Source organism: Ursus americanus, chromosome 19, assembly GCF_024610735.1.
Source record: "Ursus americanus isolate L20-20 chromosome 19, mUrsAme1.1.p, whole genome shotgun sequence".
Taxonomy (NCBI): domain Eukaryota; kingdom Metazoa; phylum Chordata; class Mammalia; order Carnivora; family Ursidae; genus Ursus; species Ursus americanus.
In genome coordinates, this window is record NC_142145.1 from 45452336 (window position 1) to 45466550 (window position 14215).

A 14215-nucleotide genomic window follows, 5' to 3' on the forward strand; every position below is an offset into this window, starting at 1 on the left:
CCGGGAGTAGGTACTGAGCCTGGCTTCACGTGTTCCGTGTTAGTCAAGATCATGGAGGAAAGGTAGGACAACTGTGTCAAGGTTTGAGCTCCAAATTTCCTCAGTTTTTACATGAGTCCTAGAGTTGCAGAATCTCAGAATTGGATGGAACACAGAGGTTGGTGCATCAGAAAGCTCAGTCCCTGATCAAACTCGGGTAGTTCTGTCCACCTTGATTGAGCTGCTCGCCCTCTTTCAGCTTCAGTTTTTCCACCCAGCAACACAGACAATAAGAAAGTCCCTGTTTACCTGACAAGATTGTTCTGATAACCAGGTGATGGGATCACCTATAAAATTGTAGGGCCTGGTGCAAAATGAAAACACGGGGCTAGCCCCTCCTTAAAAACTATTAAGACTTTGAAGATGGCAACAGCAGACCATTAAACCAAGTGCCAGGTGCTTCTGAGAGCAGAGCCTGGCGTGACTGTACAGGTCTCCTGCCATGAGGGCAGCCCTGCCAGGTAGAATGATGGACATCAAAGTATTTAACAATCTGCAAAGAGTTCAACAGACTCCTGAGGGGTTTCTCTTCTCTTGGCACTCCGGCATTATGAGTTTGCTAGGGCTGCCATTAAAAAAACGAACCTCAAACTAGGTGGCTTCTACAACTGAAATTTCTTGTCTCATGGTTCTGGAAGCTAGAGTCCAGACTCAAGGTGCCAACAGGGCTGGTTCTTCCCGAGGGCGATGAGAGAAGAACCTGTTCCAGGCCTTTCTCCCTGGCTTGTAGATGGCCATCTTCTCCTTATAGCTCTTCACATTGCCTTCCCTCTATGCATGTCTCCAGGGCCAAATTTTTCCTTCTTACAAGGACATCAGTCACATTCAATTAGAGCCCACCCTAATGACCTCATTTTTTTTTAATGACCTCATTTTAACTTCATTAGCTCTGCAAAGACCCTGTCTCCAAATAAGATCACATTTTGAGGCACTGGGGGTTAAAACTTCAACATATGAATTTGGGAGGGAGGACACTATTCAAGTCATAACAAGCCTCAAGCCACTTCTATTATTTGGAGGCATGCCTGACGGTGCGTGGTCTCATGGGGAGGCAGTGATGTTAAGCTGTGGTAGAGGGAGGGTTCTGCCACCATGACAGGGGTGTGGGGTCACAGTTCCTGCTACGTAGTGCTCATTGCAGCTCTCACTGCTTGGTCTATAAGACCCACTCTTTAGCCCCTTAAAGCTCTTGCATGTACACCCAATAAATTCCTTTCTGGCTTAGGAAAACCAAAGTATGTTCCCATGGCTTGCAACCAAGAACACTGATACTCAAATATTACATTAGAATTGGAAAGGATTTTTGTATTGGACTGGAGTTCTCTGCCTCCCCAGACTGGCTTGGCACCATCTGCCTCCTGGGCTCTGGCAGCTTGTTCACGAGGAGCCCTAGCTTCCCACTGTGGCCTTATTTCAGCCACTCTCTGCAGACACAGCCTCCCCAGTGTGAGGGCCGAGGCCTACGGCACAGAAGCCATAGAAGCTTGGCAGCACGGGCCCTACTGAGGAGACCTGCAGGGGCACTGGCTCCTCCCGGCGCTCCCATGAAGCACCTTGCCACCTTGCTGGGGGCATAGACGATGGCTGCCACACCGCTGCTTGGAGGGGCCATGTGACAACCCAGAACAGAGGGATGGCTGAGTCCCTGTGGGACCAGCTCTGAACAAACAAGGAGAGTCAGGAGATGGAGGGAACCGGCGGGTAAGCTCTTCTCCATTCCTCCCTGATGACTGATGATTCCAACCTGTGGTGGTCCCGTTTGGCCTCCCCACAGAGTCCTGCTGGCTCAGCTTTGGGTGTGGTTTTTGTGGCCTGTGGTCACTCATCACCCTGCATTTGCTCCCATTCTCTCCCTAACACCCTGCCCTTTCCCCTCACTCTTCTGCTCCGGATAGAGCCTTGTAAACAACCCAAGCTTCACCTCAGGCTCTGTTTTCTGTGGAGCCTGTTTTCCTCTCCAAAGGCAAGGAGCCTTGGAGGAAGCCTTGGGTGTAGAGCCCAGGAAGGGAAAAGAGGAAACCAGCTCATCACACCCATGGGTCCGTATGTCAACCTACCTGAGGCTCAGAGACTTGAGATGGCAGGCAACCAGGAATTAGGAACAATGAGACCAGGCATATTATGAAAGATCAGTTATGTCAACGCTGCTCAGAGAACTGAGGCAATTATTGAAGATGATTCAGAACCTCGGCTGGAGCACAAAAGAGCTTCCACCCGGACCAGCCTTGTAAAGGTGGCTGTGTAAATGGAGGACAGGACCCCAAGTGTGTATTTAAAGGGCATGGCTTGGGGCATCTGGTGGCTCAGTTCATGATCCCAAGCTCCTGGGATCGAGCCCCACATAGGGCTCCCTGCTCAGTGCAGAGTCTGCTTCTCCCTCTGCCCCTTCCCTTGCTCGTGCTCTCTCTAGCTCTCTCTCATGCATGCTCTCTCTCCCAAATAAATGGATAAAATCTTAAAAAATAATAATTAAAAAAAGGGGGCATGGCTTTTCTGCCCTTTATTATAGGCTCCTGAATAGCAGGATGGAAATAGTTGTTCACCCTGTGAGGTAGACGACTACTTCAGCGCTCCCAAGAGCTGCACTCTCTCTCTATTTAGAAGCAGCGTGACTGTACAGTTCCGGTCGCAGAACCACTCCAGAGAGTTAGAAAGACAGCTTCAGTGTGGCATTGATGCTGATTGCACACAGGGTGACCAATTAGGCTAGTCTCTGCAAAGACCCTGTCTCCAAATTGAGCCCCATTGAAATGATTTTCTTAATAAATGGGCATCCACGGGGCGCCTGGGTGACTCAGTCAGTTAAGTGTCTGCCTTGGGCTCAGGTCATGACCTCAGGGTCCTGGGATCAAGCCCCATGTCAGGCTCCCTGCTCAGCAGGGAGTCTGCTTCTCCCTTTGCCCCCACCCCCATGCTCGCTCTCAAATAAATAAAATCTTAAAAAAAAAACAAATAGAAGAGCATCCACCCCTGCCCTGAAGATAAACTCCAGCAGTAGACAGTGAGGCCCCTAGTCTTCCTTGAGTCAACAGACCTCAAGTTTTTGAGAGCACAGGAAACACCTGCTGTGCGTATGCATACTTCTGGACCCCAGCCTCAAAACCTCTGATCCAGCAGTTCCGGGGTTAGGGACTTGGGAATGGCCATTTACACACATGTGCACACATACACACATGCATGTGCGCACACCCCATGACTGTGAGGTAGAAGGACTCTGGTCCACATTTCCAGAATTATCCTCCGGAGTTCTCAGACACTCTTCCAGCTCTGAGGTGAGTATATGCAAACAACCTGAGCTCCCAGAAAACACTTCCAGTTCCCTTGCCTTGGACTTCCGGCATGTTTAATTAGCCCATCCTGCCCACACAGACCTATTTTAATGTTAGCACTGGTGCAACAGCGTAAGTTTAGTGTATACCTACACAGAGAGGTTATCACAAGGCAGAGCTTCCCGAACTTAGCTGTGTATGAGTAGCAACTGGGGAAACTTTGACATTTATTTATTTTGTAGAGAATGAGAGAGCACGTGCGTGTGAGCAGCGGGGAGGGACAAAGGGAGAGGGAGAAGCAGAAGCAGAGTCCTTGCTGAGCACGGAGCCCAAGCACTCAAGACTCCATGCCACAACCTTAAGATCATGACCTGAGCTGAAATCAAGAGTTGGACGCTTAACCAACTGAGCCACCCAGGCGCCCCTGGGGAAACTTTTCAATGCCACCTCGCTTATGCCCAAATCCAATTAGAAAATGAGCAAAAGACATCAAGAGACATTTCACCGAGGAGGATATGCAGATGGTAAACAAGCACATGAAAAGATACTCGACATCACTAGCCAGGAAAGGAATGAAAATTAAACCACAATGAGATATCACCATACACCCATCAGAAGGACTAAAATAAAACATAGTGATAATCCCAAACGCTGACACGAATGCAGAGGAACTGGGTCTCTTACACGCTACTGGTGGGAAGGTGAACGGGTATGGCTACTTTGGAAAACAGTTTGGTAATTTCTTAAAAAAACTAAACATACACTTAACATATGACCTAGCAATTACCCTCCTAACATGAATCCCAGAGAAATGAAAATTTATGTTCACACAAAAACATTTTATACAAAGGTTCATGGTAGCTTTAGTTTTGAGTATAGTTGACACAGCGTTAGTTTCAGATGAACGACATAGTGATTCGATGAGTTTATACACTATGCTGCGCTCACCACAAATGCAGCTGCCACCTGTCACCATACATCCCTATCACAGTGTCATCGACTATATTCTTTATGCTGTGCCTTTTCTTCCCCTGAATCTCCCACTCCCCTTCAGCCATTTTGCCCATCCTCCTCCCCTCCTCCCCTCTGACAACCACCAGTTTGTTCTCTGTGTTTATAGGTCTGATTCTGCTTTTTGTCTTTTTATTCAGTTTTGTTTTTTTTTAGTTTCCACATATGAGTGAAATCGTATCATATTTGTCTTTCTCAGTCTGACTTGTTTCGCTTAGCATAATATCCTCCAGGTCCATCCACGTTTTCACAAGTGGCATGATCTCATCCTTTTTTGTAGCCGAATAATATTTTATACACACCACGTCTTCCTTATCCATTCATCTATTGATGGACACTTAGGTTGCTTCCATATTTTGGCGATTATAAATAATGTTGCAATAAACATTGGGTGCCTAAATCTTTCCAAAGAAATATTTTCATTTTCTGTGCATAAATACCCAGTAGAGGAATTATTGGGTCATATGGTAGTTCTATTTCTAATATTTTGAGGAACCTCCATACTGTTTTCCATAGTGGCTGCACCAGTTTACATTCCCACCAACAGCACACAAGGGTTCCATTTTCTCTACATCTTTGTCAGCACTTGTTATTTCTTTTTTTTAAGTATAGTTTTTTAAGTATAGTTTTTAAATTTTATTTATTCAATTGGGAGAGAGCAAGAGAGTTCACAGAGGGAGACAGAGAGGGAGAAGGAGAAGCAAACTCACCGCTGAGTGGAGAGCCCAATGTGGGGCTCGATCCCAGGACCCTGAGATCATGACCTGAGCTGAAGGCAGATGCTTAACCTGCTGAGCCACCCAGGCGCCCCAGCACATGTTATTTCTTATCTTTTCTTATTTTAGCCATCCTGACAGGTGTGAGGTCTATCTCACTGTGGCTTTGATTTGTATTTCCTTGATGGTGAGAGATGCTGAGCACCATTAGTGTGTCAGTTGGCCATCTGGATGTCTTCTCTGGGAAAATGTCTATTCAGGTCCTCTCCTCATTTTTTAATCAGTTTGGTTGTTTGGTGTTGGGTTGATAATTCTTTATATATTTTGGATGTTAACCCTTCATTGGATATGTCATTTGCAAATATTTTCTCCCATTCAGTAGGTTGCCTTTTTGTTTTGTTGATGGTTTCCTTAGCTGTGCAGAAGCTTTTTATTTTGACATAGTTCCGATAGTTTATTTTTGCTTTTGTTTTCCTTTCCTGACAGCTTTATTTGTAATAGCCCCAAACTGTAAACAATCAAAATGTCCCATAATAGGTACAATAAACAAACTGTGGTACACCCACACCGTGCAATACTACTTAGCAATAAACAGGAAGGAACTACTGAAACACACAATGACTTGGATGGATCACAAGAACATTATACTGAGTGAAAAAGCCAATCTCAAAAGGCTACATATTGTATAATTCCATTAATATAACCTTCCTGAAATGACAAAATTAGAGAGATGGAGAACAGAATAGTGTTTGTTGGAATGATAGGGGGAAGGGGACTGATGATAGTATAAAGGTGTGAGTACAGGGATGATCTTTTTGGTGATGAAACATTCTGTATCTTAACTCCAGTGGTGGTTGCAGGGATCTACATGTGTGAGAAAATGGCACAGAATATGCACACACATTGTACCAATGCCAATTTCCCAGATTTAATATTGTAACTACATTTATGTACAATGTAGTTATTAGGGAAAACTTTGCAACCTCCAGTGAATCTATAATTATGTAAAAAGAAAAAGAAAGAATAAGTCCTGATTCCCAGGCTGCCCTCCCGCCTCCAGACTAATGAAATCAGACTGTTGGGGTGGGGAGCCGTCCAGGGATCAGCATGTTTCAAAGCTGTCAGGTGATGGCTAAGTGTAGCCGAAGTAGAGGTCTACTGTAATTGACATTTCATAGCTTCTGCGGCCACTAGATTTTCTGCCGAGCATCATACTCGGTAGAAACAGCCATCCAACACATGGTAAGGCTATGCGTGCCAACTGCTTGCATAGTGATGAGGCTTTTTTAAAGCTTTGACCCTGGGCTGGCTGATAATATTTTCCCTGAGGAATCAGTGTGTGGGGATGAGCTCCAGACATGGAGAGGGTCAGGATGGGGGCCCACAGTGTTAACCTAGGCTAAAGAAGACCCTGGGTTTCATTTCTCTTTGTTTCTCCAGATTTCTGGACAAATGCAAAGTGCTCTCTTGGATTTCCGTTTGAAGTTATAACAGATTCCCTAAGTGCTTGTAACACACCTGCTGACCACACTGGTGGGCTCCGAGATACAGACTGGTTTCCTCCGGTGACTACAATCGATTTCACCTCCATAATTGTCTTCTCTATCATCTTATTGTAAACAAATGAAAGCCATCACACCAAATAAAGTGATCGTTCTTGAGGGAAGGCATATTTATACATTTTTCTCTTTTGTGTCTTTGGTTGAAGTATCGAAGGGCTGATCATAAAAGTAATGGAACACCTTCTGCACTGATTGTTTACCCTGTTTTTAGCTTTCACTTATTTCTTGCTATTTTCTTGCTATAGTTTCGTGTTGTTTCAGAGCCTCCTGTGCCTGGTACTTCTGAATGCTTTCCAAAATGAATTTCTCCAGCTGCATCTCAGATATGAAAGCTTTGTTAATTGTAACAGTTCATTTATGATTAATATGAAGCTTTCTGGTTGATTGTTGGTGATGTCCTATGAACTCCCCAAACCTCTAATGCCAAATGGTATCCTTTCCCAGTGTATTTCTTGATATAATTAAACTGCTGTATCGTTTTTAAAAGATGGGTATTTGGTTTATAATATGTGTAGTGTCTTTGAATAATTACCAAGAATGGTATTGCTAACTGTGACATTATTGAAATATTAATGAAAAGAGAACTTTGATCTGCTATTTCACTCACAGTAGCTCAAAGATGGTGGAAGATGAGAGTCCAAACCTCACGGCTGGAGGGCTACATTTTGCTCTTTATACAAGCTTCAACTGATATTCCGAGTGACTTTTTTGGTCGTTTTTACATGTTCTCAACCAAAAAAAAGTGTAAGAACTATAAGTGGGGGTCTACTAAATTCTTTGATGTCACAAAGGGGCCGCTAACTTTATAATAGTCGTTACAAAGGGCGTTTACTGATCTAGTACACGTCTCACACGTGCAGACACGATCGTAGACCTTTTCGCTAACCTGACATTAACACACGTCTTTTCACCTAACCCCCTGTGGGAGACCATGGAAATGCTTTAACATCTGGTATTTGTTCACATATTAGCAGAGGTTTTTAAGAATGGCACTTGAGAAAGGCTTGTCACACTATATGAAGTCCATTCAGGAAGCATTTTTGTTTTCAACCGTACTTCTTGTCTATTTCATAGTGAAAGGCCTTTTATTGCGTCCTCAAATGAGGCACTGTTGTAACATCAAAGCTCAGCTTAAGCAGTGCAATGAGATGCATGATCAAAACATACGATGATATAAGTCATTCTTCTTACCTCTCATGCGATCTCATCAGGCCACTTACCACAAAAGAAACTTGGGATTTCTTAGGGGCAAGACAGGAGCCTCTCTGAGCTAATGGTGGGGTTGTTCTTCCCAGTGACACTGAATGTAGCTACAGAGGAACTAGGTGTTCGGGAGGGACAAGAAAGGAACCCGAAAATAAATTCCAAATTCTGCCACTCTTGGAACAAAACTCTCTTTTCTTCCTCAGCGTTGCTCAGAACCCACCTAGGTAACTGTGGCTCACCTGGATGTGTAGATGTGTAGGTGGCATTGAAAAGACGAATGCAGCCCGGGCAGTCTTTTCTGCCCCAAGCACCCAGGAGCGCAGCCTGTCTGCTGGAAGCAGTCAGCCGCTGGTGGTCTCTGAGTGCCGCGCGGGGGCTGGCCCGCCTGTGCATTACTCAGCGGTTACGTGGAGGGAGAAGCAGGGCACGCTTGTCAAACGGGTTGCTGCACTCGGAGCACGGAAATGTCAGGTGCACATAATTACTGCTAATTTGAAAACACATCAAAAGCACAATTAAAGGGGCAGTGGAGCGATGTCTTTGGTGTTTCTGGAGAGAACTAAAATTACAGCTGGGCCGTATTGCAAGCTTTCTTTGCCACCTAGTAGACACACCTCTTTTTTGTTTATTACAATGCGTGATGACATATTTATTTTTTGATCTACCCTCTCCCCATAGCCTTCACGAAGGCAGAGACCATATGTCTGTTTTGTCCGCCATTAGTCCACACCCAAGACAGCGTAAGAACTCAGTGACTGTCTGTTTCATGAACAGATGACCATAGGACTTCATTTGTGGGCAAGAACTCCCAAATACATTCCCCCGCATTCATCCCCACAGCCCCTTGTTCAAGCATGTTAACTGGATACTCTATATAACCTCTACGTTGTTTATGAATTATTGGGCCACACGTGGGGGATTGCCGTAGTGGCCCATTGATGTTTTATGTAAAGCGTGATGGCTGTGAAAACTTACACATAGAAAGGACAAGGAGGTTCGTTAGCTGATAATGTTTCCCATTTCTTTGTCTCTTAAAAGATCTGCATGTCTCTCATGCTGTGTAGCCATATTCTGTACCCAAATGATAAAGACTTCTTAGGAAGATTTCATTGCCTCCTGTAATTTATTCTAATGCTTAACAGTCTTAAAGATGACACCACACTGTTGGCACATAACGGATGTTAAATAAATATTATTGTTTTTGTGAATTGAACTCAGCAGTAAAAATGAAAATCGCAGCGACTCAATATTTGGATGGTGTGAGCTACAGCAGTTCTGTTTAATCTCTGGTTTTCGTTCAGCTACGTCTGCATGCGTTAAATTGCCTTCCTTCTAATACCGAGTCTACAGGTGGCTTTTCCACCAGAGGCATGCACTTACCTGCCATTTTGATTTTGCCCTGCTCAGCATTTCAAGGTAGGTGGCTCCAGGCATACGTCCGATCCCGAGTCCCTGGAAGCATCGTTGTTCTCAGGACTCCTTGCAGGGTAGGGTTTATTAAGTTGTTCCTTGGTTTTGTTCTGTGTATTTGAAAGAAATACATGCTCTTGCCACGTGCAGTGCTTCAGAGATATCACCTCTTAAATATAACTTGTTGGAAAATCACATTTTCACAGTTCTTTGGTTAGTAAATTTTTAGACCCATATAACTATAGGCACGAAGTATTATTGTTACACACACTTCCTATAAGCCAGGGGCTAGAACTACAGTGATTATTATGATTAAAGCATTTGTTCACCCCTTGGCTTACCTCCAGAAGTGAAGGTGATGTCGCTTCCTCTGCAGAGAATTATACAGGCGACGTCATCTTGACCAAGGTCAAGGGCTAAAAGGTAGGAACATTATTTGTGTTTAATTTTTAGCTTAATCTTTTTTTAAAATCTTGATTTAGATATAACTGACATATAACATACTGCACATTAAACATGTACTATCTGATAAGTTTTGACGTATGTACAAACCAGTGAAACCATCACCATCAAACCAGATAGTGAGCATATCCATAGCCCCCAAAAGTTTGCTCCTTTGTCATCCCTGCCCCCAACCCCTCCGGGCCCCAACCTATCCTTAGGCAACTACTTATCTGTTTTCTGCCATTATAAATTAGTTTGCATGTTCTAGAATTCCATGTAGATGGGATCTTACAGTATGTACTTCTTGGCTTCTTTCACTCAGTAGAATCACGTTCAGATTCACCCAAGTCGGAGCGTATGTAAATACTTCATTCCTTTTTGTTGCTCAGTAGCATTCCGTTGCACAAAGATAGCACCGTTAATTGATTTGTGGGTAGAAATGTGGGTTCTCTCTAGTTTCTCACTCACAAATAAAGTCGCCATGAGCATTCATACACATGGATTTGTTCATAGACATATATTTCCTTTCCTCTTGATTAAAGAGGAAGAAGCGAATGGCTGGATCATAGAATAGGTATATGCTTAAGTTTTAGAGAGTTTGTCAGTCGTCTCCTAAAGTGTCCGCATCATTTTCCATTCCCAGCAGCCGTCTAGGAGAGCTCTGGGTCTCTCACATCCTCACCTACACTCACCATGGTTAAGTTTCTAATTGTAGTCATTCTAATGGGTTTGCAGTGGTTTCTCACTGCGGTTTGAATTTGTATTTCCCTAATGGATAATGATGTTGAGCATCTTTTCATGTGCTTGTTATCAGTCTATCTTCTTTGGTCAAGTGTCTGTTCAAATCTTTTGCCCAAAGTTTCTGTTGCGTTGTCTGTTTTCTTATAATATAGTTTCAAGAGTTCTTTATATATTCTGGATACAATTCATTCATCAGATACATGATTTGCAAATATTTTCGCCCAGGCTGTGGTCTTTTTTTTTTTTTTTTTGCAAGAGCAGAAGTTTTTCATTTTGATGAAATCTAACTTATCAATTTATTATTCAGGGGGGCTGTACTATTAGTGTTGTATCTATGAAATCTTTGTGTAACCCAAGGTCAAAAGGCTTTTTTCTTATAGAAGTTGTATAATTTTAACTTTCACATTTAGATCTATAATCCATTTTGAGTAAATTTTTGGGTATTATGTACAGCTATGAATCAAAGTCCTTTTTTTTTTTTTTTGCGTATGGATATCTAATCATTCTAGCACCATTTGTTCAAGAGACTATCCTTTCTCCACTGCATGCCTTTGTGCTTTTGCAAAAAGCTGTGGCCCAGGTTTATAGGTCTAATTCTGGACTATTTCCTTCCATTTCACCATTTGTCTGTCTTTACACCCATCCCACCTCTTTTGACCAGTGTAGCTTTATAATTAGTCTTGAAATCAGGTCACATTAGTCCTACAACTCTGCACTTTTTTTTCAAGATTATTTAGACTATCCCCTTGCATTTTGGAAACAGCTTGTCAATTTCTACAAAAACCCAGCCCTCTGGTATTTCAACTGACAGTGAGTTGAATCTACAGATCAACTTGGGGAGAATGAAATCTTAATAATGCTGATTTTGGTGACCCATGAAGATGCTCTCTCTCTTCATTTATTTGTTATATATATGGTATATATTATATGTATATGATATATACGATATATATTATTATAATTCCTGTCAACAATGTTTTGTAGTTTTCAATGTTAAAGATTTTCATATCTTGTGTCAGATATATCTCTAAGCATTTCATATATTTGATGTACCGTAAATGGTATTGTTTTTTAAAATTTCAATTTCCAATTGTTCACTGCTAATAGAAACACAGTTGAATTTTGTGTATTTATCTTATATCCCATGACATTGGTAAACTCATTTATTAGTTTTAGTGTCTTTGTAGATTCCCTCACATCGACTACATAAACAATCATATTGTCTGAATAAATGGAGCCAACTTTATAAGCAATATTGATCTGTAGTTTTCTTGTAATTTCTACCTTAGGTTTTGGAATCAGGTAATGCTTGCCACATCAAGCGATCTTTCAGTACACTGAGAGATATTGTTGCATTGTCTTCTCACTTGCATTGTTTCCAGCAAAAAAATGTGCTGTCATCCTTACGTTTGTTCCTCCCTATGTGTATTTTCCCCCATTTGGCTACTTTTAGGATTTCTCTTTCTCTATTATCAAACTTTAAAATTTTTTTCATTATTATCAAAACTTTTTTTAAAAAGATTTATTTATTTGAGAATGTGACAGCAGAGGGAAGGGCAGAGAGAGAGGGAGACAAGCAGACTCCCCACGGAGCACGGAGCCCAACTTGGGGCTTAATCTCAGAACTGTGAGATCATGACCTGAGCAGAAACCAAGAGTTGGATGTTTAATTGACTGAGCCACCCAGGTGCCCCCCCTGAGCAATTTAATTACGAGGTGCCTTGATGTTGCCTTATTTATGTTTTTTGCATTTGGAGTTCACTGATCTTATTGGATTTGTGGGTTTATAGTTCTACCCAGTTTGGAAATTTTCAGCCATTATTTCTTCAGACTTTTTTTCTATACTTCTGTCTTTGTCCTCTTTCAGGGACTGCAAATATATATATATATATATATATATGTATGTTTTTATATTTATATATATGTATGTATATTCGCCCTGTTGAAATTGTCTCACAGCACACAGATGCTCTGTTTGTTACAAAAATTCTCTCTTCTTTGTTTCATTTTGGAAAACTTCTATTTCTATGTCTTCGATCTTCAAGGTCACTAATTTTTCCATCTGCAATATCTCATTTGCCATTGGAAAGTGGAGGAGGGACAGTTAAGTATCCTCCAGACTGACAAGGCACTTTGAGACCAAAAAATGACACTGGATACCATTTATACTGAGTTTTATCCAGGTTAACTTACTGACGGGGCAATCTCGTGGACAACAACTCAGTGTTATGCAGCTCTTCTCCACGAAGTCCAGACCTCGCCCACAGATTTTATAGGGTAAGGGCGGTTATTTAAAGTGGAGGCATCTATAGCCGACGGACAATCAGAACAAGGCTTCCTGCACAGACAGGAACAAGATGAAGGGCTAAAGATAGAGTCAGTTTTGTCAGCACTCCTACAGCCATTAATAATATTAACTGTCCTTAACATCTCACACATTATAGTTTTCATGTCCAGATGTTTGACATGGATTTTTTTAAAAAGATTTATTTATTTATTTATTTATTTATTTATTTATTTTTAGAGAGAGAGAGCTTGGAGTGGGGAGGGGCGGAGGGTGAGGGAGAGAGAATCTCAGGCAGACTCTGTGCTGAGCATGGAGCCTAATGCGGGGCTTGATCTCATGACCATGAGACCACGACCTGAGCCCAAACTAGGAGTCAGTCGCTCAAAGTACTGAGCTATCTGAATGCCCCAGATTTGGATCTTTGATATTTTCCATGCATCTACTTTAATTTTTTGAACATATAGAATAGTGTTATAACGGGGCGCCAGGGTGGCACAGCGGTTAAGCGTCTGCCTTCGGCTCAGTGTGTGATCCCGGCGTTATGGGATCGAGCCCCACATCAGGCTCTTCTGCTATGAGCCTGCTTCTTCCTCTCCCACTCCCCCTGCTTGTGTTCCCTCTCTCGCTGGCTGTCTCTATCTCTGTCGAATAAATAAATAAAATCTTTAAAAAAAAAAGAATAGTGTTATAACAATTTTTTTAAGTTTTTCAAATTTGGTTTTCTTAGTAATCTCTATACCTGCATGGGGCTCGAACTCACAACCCTGAGATTTAGAGTCACATGCTCTTCTGACTGAGCCAGCCAGGCACCCCATGTTATAACCATTGTAATATCATTGTCTGCTAACTCTAACATTGGTGTCAGTTCTGACTTAGTTCAATGGATTGATTTTCTCCTTATCATGAGTCTCCTTATCATAACATTTTCCTGCTTTTTTGCCTGCTTTGTTTTTTTTTTTTTTTTTTGGATTCCAGACATTGTGGATTTTATCTTCTTGGGTGCTGGATATTTTTGTATTTCTATAAATATTGTTCTGGAATGCAAAGAAGGTACTTAAAAATAAATTGATCTTTTTAGGTCTTGCTTTTAAGATTTGTTAGGTGGGCCTGGAGGAGTGCTCAGTCCAAGGTTAATAATTATTCCTCACTATTCAGCCAAAGACTTTTGTACTTTACCAATGGCCTGAGAATCATGAGGTTTTCTGTCTGGCTGATGGCAACAGAGGCTATTCCTGGACCTTTCTGAGCGCTGAGCACTGTTACTTCTCATCCTTTAAAGAGGAGGTTTTTCCCTGGCCTCGGCTACTTATCTCACTTGCAAGCACTAGGCAGTATTTAGCTGAATACTTGAGGGGACTCCTCTTCGGATCATTGGTGTTTTTCCTCACTGGACAGGCATCTCCTCTTCTGGACTCTGTCCTATGAACTCTTGGCACATTGATCTCTCCTGACTCAGCTTCACCTCTTCAACTCACAGACTCTGTCGATGTCTACCTGGATTTCCTGTCCTGTGCTGTGGCCTGGAAACAC

The 14215-nt window shown here is 42.3% G+C and overlaps 1 long non-coding RNA gene across 2 annotated transcripts in view; it reads right to left on the minus strand.

The window, feature by feature from the left end:
- The window catches only part of LOC148108504 (uncharacterized), a 44224-nt gene that overhangs the window by 10592 nt on the left and 19417 nt on the right, over positions 1 to 14215 (minus strand). For both annotated transcript variants that reach the window (XR_015727728.1, XR_015727727.1), the window contains exons 2-3: positions 9555 to 9629; positions 9184 to 9323 (exon numbers count right to left, since the gene is read on the minus strand). This is a non-coding gene — a long non-coding RNA (uncharacterized LOC148108504). The remainder of the gene's footprint in view (positions 1 to 9183; positions 9324 to 9554; positions 9630 to 14215) is intronic.